Genomic DNA, 6,780 nt, shown 5'->3' with positions numbered 1-6,780 from the left:
AGAGACTGATGACAGTGACCAGATTATTGTCAGTGTAGTTTTATTTCCATTTTTCTTTAAACAAAAGGCAAAAGATTCAAGATGCTGCACAGAGTCATACAAAAACATCAACACAAAGAGGAAAATGATCCCAAACAAAACAGAATAAAATACATTTAATAAAAGGTTAAAGATTCTAAAGACGTAGAAAGATTAAAGTAAACATTTAAATCTCAGATTATGTTCATGAATCAAAGAAAACACGGGTGAACTGAACATGACGACGGTGTTAGAGCTGAAACAATGACTCCAATAATCCACGACTATTTTCAGGATTAAAAGCAGATTTCTGATTGTTGCAGCTTCTTAAATGTGAATCTTTTCTTTGTTTCTTTGCTCCATAAAAATTAAGAAATCATTTTGTTTGTGGACAAAAACAAAGATGTTTGACAACATCATCATTTCCACGTTTGACAAACTCTGATCAACGTTTGACAACATTTTCTGACGTTTCATTGGCAAAAAAATGAAGAAAATGAAGTGATTTATGAAGAGAATCGTTAGCCGCAGCTCCACTACGGTGGCCCTGAAGGACACATCACCAACGCACAACAACCCCAACTGAAACACAACTTCAACTCAACCAAGACGACTGAAACACAACGTCATTAACTGAAACAACAACGACAACAACCGATGTGTCCTTCAGGGCCACCGTAGTGGAGCTGCAGCTAACGATTCTCGTCATAAATCACTCAATTTTCCTGTTTTTTTGCAGATGAACCGTCAGAAAATGTTGTCAAACTTTGATCAGAGTTTGTCAAATGTGGAAATGATGACGTTGTCAAACGTCTTTGTTTTTGTCCGCAAACACAAAATGATTTCTTTGTTTTTATGGAGCAAAGAAACAAAGAAAAGATTCACATTTAAGAAGCTGCAACAATCAGAAATCTGCTTTTAATCCTGAAAAGTCGTGGATTATTGGAGTCATTGTTTCAGCTCTAACAACGTCGTCATGTTCAGTTCACTGTGTTTTCTTTGACTCATGAACATAATCCTAGATTTAAATGTTAAATGTTAAATCTTTCGACGTCTTGACAATATTTTTACTTTAACCGTCACATATCTATATATATAGATATATATATCCACTGTACATAACAATCATACAAATTAACAGTTGCGTCATTGTTTAAGAGGAGAATGAGGCTGATGTGGCGCCCCCTGCTGGTCACAACTGAAACTTAATGTGAGGAAAAACCTGTTGAGGAGAAGAAAAGTTTCAGTGGAAATAAAACTAAAACACAGGCGACAATTTAAATGATGAGAGAGAAAGAAAGAATTAAAGAGAGATGTAAAGAAAGAGAATTAAAACAAGAGAAAGAAAGAAAGACGTTAAGAAAGACGTAAAAAGAGAGAATAAAAAAGACAAAGAAAGAATTAAAGAAAGATGTAAAGAAAGAAAGAAGTCAGGAAAGATGTAAAAGAAAGAGTTAAAGACAAAGAAAGAAGTAAAAAGAAGGGACTGAACAAAGGAAAAAGAGAAGGATGGAAAGAAATGAAAAGAAAGAATGGAAGGAAGAAATGGGAAAAGGAAAGTGACAAAGGACGGAGAGAGGGGATGAAAGAAGAAGAGACAGAACCAACAAAGAGTGAAAAGAAAGAAAGAAGAAAAACTACTTACAGAAAGTAAATCCAGTCCAGTCAGTGAAATCCAGTCCACATTTTCAGCTGCTGGTTTCTGTGAAGACATGAAAAGAGAGATTTAATAGATAGAATCGTCCTAAATGTCTTAATGTCCTGTCCTGAGACACAGAGACTGAACTGAGAGTCTGTTTGTGTCAGACAGTTTTACTGAGTTTAAAAACTGAAGGAAAAGAAACTCGGAGGTTTGTCACTTTGACTCCTCCCACTCCGTCTCCTTCACTTTATTAAAAATCTAACTGAACCGAGTGTTGATCAATGTTTTCATGGATGATATCAATTCAAGTCAACTTTATTTACAGTTTATATAAATAAAAATAATAGAAACTAAGTGAAGCAAGAGAAAAGAAGAAAGAAGAAGAGAGAACCAACAAAGAGTGAAAAGAAAGAACAAAAACTACTCACAGAAGGTAAAGCCAATCCAGTCCAGTCAGTGAAATCCAGTCCATGTTTTCAGCTGCTGGTTTCTGTGAAGACGTGAAAAGAGAGATTTCAAGGACTTTGAGCTGATAGAAATGTCTTCAATGTCCTGTCCTGAGACACAGAGACAAACAGAGAGACTGAACTGAGAGTCTGTTTGTGTCGGACAGTTTTAATGAGTTCACAGTTTAAAAACTCTAGACTGTGAACGCTGAAGGAAAAGACGGAGGTCGGCAACGTCGACTACTCTCACTCTGTCTCCTTTACTTTATTAACCTTTAAATTAACCCTTTAAAATCAAACTAAATCAACAGTGTCCTGAACTGAGTGTTGATGAATGTTTGCGTTCATGGATTATATCAAAAGTGTCACTCTGACCTCACCTCCGTCACTAATTCAAGTCAACTTTATTTATATAGAATAAGAAAAAACTAAGTTAACAAGAGAAAACCCAACAAATCACACGCTGAGCAAAAGCCTCGAGGGCAAACTGTGGAGAGAAAAAACTCCCTTTTAACAGGAAGAAATCTCTGGAGAACCAGACTCAGAGTGTGCGGCCGTCTGCCTCGACCGGTCGGGGTGAAAGGGAGAGGGGGCGGAGCCAAAGGACAAGAGAGAGACGCACAACAACAACAACAACAGCAGCAATACAATCAAAGTGTGACAGTGACATGGCTTTGTGTTTCGAGTTGCGTTCTAAGAGCGGCGGCGTAAAAACGAGCGGCGGCGTAAAAACGAGCGGCGGCGGAAACGAGCGGCGGCGGAAACGAGCGACGGCGTAAAAACGAGCGGCGGCGTAAAAACGAGCGGCGGCGGAAACGAGCGGCGGCGTAAAAACGAGCGGCGGCGTAAAAACGAGCAACTGTGTTGTGTACAAACAGAAGTCAAATACAGAGACAATGTAACTTTCATCTGCGATGACGTGGAGACGATGGCGTTGCCTCGAGGTGAAAACCATGTTGTCCTCCATTCTGGAATAGATTAGAAAAACAAAACATGAGTCACTTATGCAACAGTTGGAGTTTGATATACTCACAACCTCAGGTTCTTCTCAAATTATGAAGGGGGCGGGGCTAATCTCAGGTCGACATAGGGAGGTTCCACGTTAGATCTCCATTCTGGAATAGATTAGAAAAACAAAAAGACAAAACATGAGTCACTGATGCAACAGTTGGAGTCTGATATACTCACAACCGCAGGTTCTTCTCATATAATGGAGGAGGGGGCGGGGCTAATCTCAGGTGGACTCAGGGCGGTTCCATGTTCCACGTTAGGTCTCCATTCTGGAATAGATTAGAAACAAACAGACAAAAGCAGCAGCAGCAAACATCGATGACGATCGTCTATAAACAGAACCTACAGATGAAGTATGTTGTGATTCAGCGCTATACAAATAAAATGGAGTTGCGTCGGGGAGACGGAAAGAGGACGGAGACAAAAAAGGACACGGAAAACTGACAAAAAGACTAATGATGTCTGATGTACGGAAACGTCAAAGAAAGTTAACAAGAATGTGTTGCACATTAGCCCAAACATGGACTGGTGCCACTTAACTGTGTTTAATTTAATTTGTACAGCGCTGATGTGGAGAAATTTACGTTAAAAATGTGTTTGAAAGGTTAAGATTCTTAAATAAATCAGTTGTGTGTGAATATCTAAACTAAACTGTTACTGAGGTTAACGTGTAAACTTAACTTTACAACAATATAAAGAAAAGAGAAAGAAAAAAAAAAACTCCCTTTTAACAGGAAGTTAAATCTCTGACAGAACCAGACTCAAAGTGAGCGGCGTCTGCCACGACAGGTTGGGGAGGAAGAGGGAGGGGGGGAGGAGGAGGGTGATACTCAACACTTAACATTACCTCGATTGTCCACACAAACACAACTACTGTTCAGACTATGACTCGTTTGCACATTTGCTGCACAAACTGTGTCGGACAACGACAAACTCAATGTGATCTACGACTAAATCACAAAAACCTCTACGGTGCAATAGGAGGAAGGGAGACCCCGACAGTTTTGTCCCAGACGACGACAGGAAGTACACAGACGAAACAGTGCTTTTGCCATGCGCTGGGCCTCGAAAGTCAGGGGGAAAGAAAGTGGGGGATAGAGGGATGAGGGACAAGAAAAAGAAGGTAAAGAGAAGGTGGACAGATAAGACTCCCATTCTAGCTAAGGCTATTTAATATAAGTGGTTTTTGTGATATCCATTTAAAGTCTGTTAATTCCTTTAAATGTGTACATATATAAGAAAATGCATCTTAATGCAAACAAGGCAGAAACCATCAAAAAAAACACACAGACTATAATAATCCTAATCTAACCCAACAGAGATCACACTTTGAGCGAGCACAGCTAAAGGCAAGTGGAGAGAGTTAAATCTCTGACAGAACCAAACTCAAAGATGTGCAGCCATCTGCCAAGGCCGGTTGGGGGGAAAGGAAGGATGGGGGACGAAGAGGTGGGACAAGAGACAGGAAAAATGGTAGCATTTAGCTAAATACAATCCAATAATCTAACTTAAATCCCTAAAAGGTCTTGCGTCGTCTAAAATTACCTATAATCCTGATTGTCCGTTTTACTTCTACACAGTCGAACAAACTTTCTAAAAACTGTGGAGGACAATTGTTGCTAGCTAAAGCTAAAGCTAAAGCACAAAACCTTCCTAAGAAAGAGGAAACCCAAAACGTTCTGGCAGTCAATGCAGCAGACCATATTATCCCACAGTTTCATTATCAGAACAGGTTAGGAAAGCAGGTGTGGCAAGCGTGCCTCGACAGGTTGGGGTGAAAGGAAAAATCGGGGGGAACAAAGGAAGTGGGAGGGAGATAAAGGAGGAAGAGAATAGGAAAAGGGGGGATAGGATGCTACCATTTTTGTGACTATATTTGATAATAGCGGTTCTTACGTTTGATGCTATTATCAATTCAGCTATATAAGTCTATATAAATAAAGATAAACGTATTCAAATACAAAACTCTACAATATCATAAAATAAACCCCAACAGTCCAGAGAGAAAAAACTCCCTTTTAACAGGAAGAAATCTCTGATAGAACCAGACTCAAAGATGTGCAGCCATCTAGGCCGGTTGGGGGGAAGAGGAGGAGGGAAGAGGAGGAGGAGGGAGGGAGGAAGAGAGACTATGCTAACATTTCTCAAACATCCTTTTAACGGGAAGTTAAAGAGAGACTATGCTAACGTTTCTCAAACATCCTTTTAACGGGAAGTTAAAGAGAGACTATGCTAACGTTTCTCAAACATCCTTTTAACGGGAAGTTAAAGAGAGACTATGCTAACGTTTCTCAAACATCCTTTTAACGGGAAGTTAAAGAGAGACTATGCTAACGTTTCTCAAACATCCTTTTAACGGGAAGTTAAAGAGAGACTATGCTAACGTTTCTCAAACATCCTTTTAAACGGGAAGTTAAAGAGAGACTATGCTAACGTTTCTCAAACATCCTTTTAACGGGAAGTTAAAGAGAGACTATGCTAACGTTTCTCAAACATCCTTTTAACGGGAAGTTAAAGAGAGACTATGCTAACGTTTCTCAAACATCCTTTTAACGGGAAGTTAAAGAGAGACTATGATAACGTTTCTCAAACATCCTTTTAACGGGAAGTTAAAGAGAGACTATGCCAACGTTTCTGAAACATCCTTTTAACGGGAAGTTAAAGAGAGACTATGCTAACGTTTCTGAAACATCCTTTTAACGGGAAGTTAAAGAGAGACTATGCTAACGTTTCTCAAACATCCTTTTAACAGGAAGTTAAAGAGAGACTATGCTAACGTTTCTCAAACATCCTTTTAAACAGGAAGTTAAAGAGAGACTATGCTAACGTTTCTCAAACATCCTTTTAACGGGAAGTTAAAGAGAGACTATGCTAACGTTTCTCAAACATCCTTTTAACAGGAAGTTAAAGAGAGACTATGCTAACGTTTCTGAAACATCCTTTTAACAGGAAGTTAAAGAGAGACTATGCTAACGTTTCTCAAACATCCTTTTAACAGGAAGTTAAAGAGAGACTATGCTAACGTTTCTCAAACATCCTTTTAACAGGAAGTTAAAGAGAGACTATGCTAATCCATTGAGTTCCACCCAGGCCAAAAAAACAATGGCACCAAAGCCAAACAAATGGCACCAAAGCCAAACAAAATGGCACCAAAGCCAAACAAAATCACAGTACATGACCATACCAAATGTCATGAAATGAAACAAGAGTACCTGAAAAGTAACAAGTTGGTCTGTCTTAAGTCAGTCAAGCGGCGTCAGGGTCAAACATAGGAAGTCAGTTGTGTGTGTGTACGTATATGTAGACGTTTGAGAACGATGTGCTCTCATAGACCTTATATATATATATATAAACCTTCTATATAAACCTCTGAAAAGCCTTTGAAAACCACAAAACATGAACTAAGTGTCCATGTGATGTGCTCTCATAGACCATATATATATATAAACCTTCTATATAAACCTCTGAGAAGCCTTTGAAAACCACAAAACATGAACAAAGTGTCCATGTGATGTGATCTCACAGACCATATATATATATATATAAACCTTCTATATAAACCTCTGAAAAGCCTTTGAAAACCACAAAACATGAACTAAGTGTCCATGTGATGTGCTCTCACAGACCTTATATATATAAACCTTCTATATAAACCTCTGAAAA

Source organism: Microchirus variegatus (assembly GCF_963457635.1).
Source record: "Microchirus variegatus genome assembly, chromosome: 13".
Lineage (NCBI taxonomy): Eukaryota > Metazoa > Chordata > Actinopteri > Pleuronectiformes > Soleidae > Microchirus > Microchirus variegatus.
The sequence above is the reverse complement of the archived record's forward strand: the minus strand, read 5'-3'. Positions refer to the sequence as shown.